The sequence below is a fragment of the Myotis davidii genome, unplaced genomic scaffold, assembly GCF_000327345.1.
Source record: "Myotis davidii unplaced genomic scaffold, ASM32734v1 scaffold175, whole genome shotgun sequence".
Lineage (NCBI taxonomy): Eukaryota > Metazoa > Chordata > Mammalia > Chiroptera > Vespertilionidae > Myotis > Myotis davidii.
This window is the reverse complement of record NW_006286972.1, coordinates 2,576,055-2,578,411: the sequence shown is the minus strand read 5'-3', so window position 1 is coordinate 2,578,411 and position 2,357 is coordinate 2,576,055.

Genomic DNA, 2,357 nt, shown 5'->3' with positions numbered 1-2,357 from the left:
ATGTGTTTATCACAGGAAGACTGCAGGATCGAATACCCATATGTATGTATGTCTGTAGATAATGATAAAGTATAGATACCTTCGTAGCTTCCAAAATGTGTTCCTAAAACATAATTTTATATAATATCCACATTCCCCTTATAAAGAATAAAATAGGAGTTGCAAAACTTTCCCCTAAATTACACATATCCTTACTCTCACCATTCTTAAAGCAATTGTTAGACCATTCATACAGGACTTGCCATTGGATGACCCAAAACCTATGCTGCTGACTAGTATGTTACCCATTATAGAAGACAAAGGATAGAAGTGAGCAAGAGGGACAGAGAGTTTATTTTGAGGGACTATCACTGTGACTGGCACTTCACTCATCCACCATCATCTATGGGAGACCGGAAGAAGACATTTTTCCTTTAGCTTCAGTCAAGTGATAAGGAAACACTTAGGGAGGAAAAGCAAAAAACTCTGAGGACTTTATTTGACTGTTGGAATTCAGGAGACACTGGGCATGTTATAGCATACTGAATAAGGATGAAGTGAGCTCTATATACATTTTTTATAATGATACAGCAAATAAATGAATTTTCCAAGGTCGAAGAACATGCTTAGCTTCTGTTATTGTTAAGAAAGATCTTGATCAAAAGGGCTACCCAGAGAGCAAATGGAACTCCAAGGAGGAGAGGCCTGCTTCAAAGAGTAGTAGCTGAAAGACACCAGAAAGGATCTGTGAGGAATCTTCAATAACATCACACTGAAGAGCAAGTCTATTTCAGCATTCACCAAGTCCACAGAGCACCAACACCATGACACAACTGTATCTCACACATAAGCCTATGTTCAGTATCCCAGTATCACTTACCTGGGTCCTACTGAGGGCAAGGTAAGGTAAGGAGAGGGAGAGGAAGTCACTATAGGCTCCTAGGACCTCAGGATTGAGTTAGAGGAGGCACACATGTTAAATAGATTTAGGACAGAGAAAAAAAATACTGGTTTGTTCTGCATGGTAATACACCCATGGTAATACACCAAGGGAGGGTTCATGTGAGTGTGTCTGAACACCTCGATGTTAAAGTATTGTTTCTATAAGATACAAATAAAATACCCTGGGTGTACAAAATATGTCTGAGTTTTGGCACTTATAAACGCTGGAGGGTAGTAATTTCTTTTTCCCCTCTCATCAAATCTATATGGTGTTATCAACCAGTTGATCTATGCCAAATATCCCGAAGATAAGTGCTTGCTCAGTCCATGAATGTTTCAACCAGATTATTCCACAACTCAAACACATCAAGACAGAGACATTTAATAAAATGTGGTACTTTTCTATGAAACCTTACTTTTGTTCTGTTAAAAAAATAAAGGTTATTGAAAATGTTAGGGGTTTAAATGTTTCGTTTCACATAATACATTCTAAAACTAAAATTGCATTGTAAACACAATAGGAAAAGGAAAACATACAGAAACTCTCAGTGAAAAGGTGTTTTATATGTTATCAAGATATAAACACATTTTAATATCTGAGTGTATCTAAAATATTTAATTCTACTAATGTATTACAGTTTGTTTTTGAAGAGTCAAGAAGCTCAAACTACTTATTTTATCTCTAGCAAGGCAGGTCATGGATATTCACAAATCTGGTCCTAGTTATTTAAGGGGAGAAAAAAAAAAGATAGCAGCAGAGATTAACAGGGCAAGGCAGCCAAAAAGACAAACAATACAGAGTAATTTTAATATTTTATTTGGTTCAGGTTTGAAATTATATTGTATATTCCTTTTGACTCTATTAGTCCCCTAAGGGCAAACATACCCCACCTTTTAGAATTATCAATCAAAAATACTTCACTCATATGTGGAATCTAATGAACAAAATAAACTGCTGAACAAAATAGGTCCAGAGACATAGAAACATGGACCAGACCGATGAATCTCAGATGGAAGTTGGGGGTGGGTGGGTAGGTGGGAAATCAACCAAAGAACTTGTATACGTATACCTGGTATACATAACCCATGGACACAGACAATAGTGTGGTGAAGGCCTAGGGTGGGAGAAGGGAGTAGGGTCAATTGGGAAAAAAAGGGGGACATATGTAATACTTTCAGCAATAAAGATTTAAGAAAAATAAAAGGGCAAATAGAAAGTGAAAAATAAATACTTACCGTATTTGCCGGCGTATAAGACGATTTTTTGGCCCTGAAAAATATGCCTCCAAGTGGGGGATCGTCTTATACGCCAGGTACACTTCAGATAGACTGCCCATAGTGCTTGCCCCGTGCCATAGTGGCCTCCCGATGCCCGCCCACTTCATTCCACATACCTTAAGGCATCAGCAGAGCTGCTGGGTGTATGTCGGCTGTTA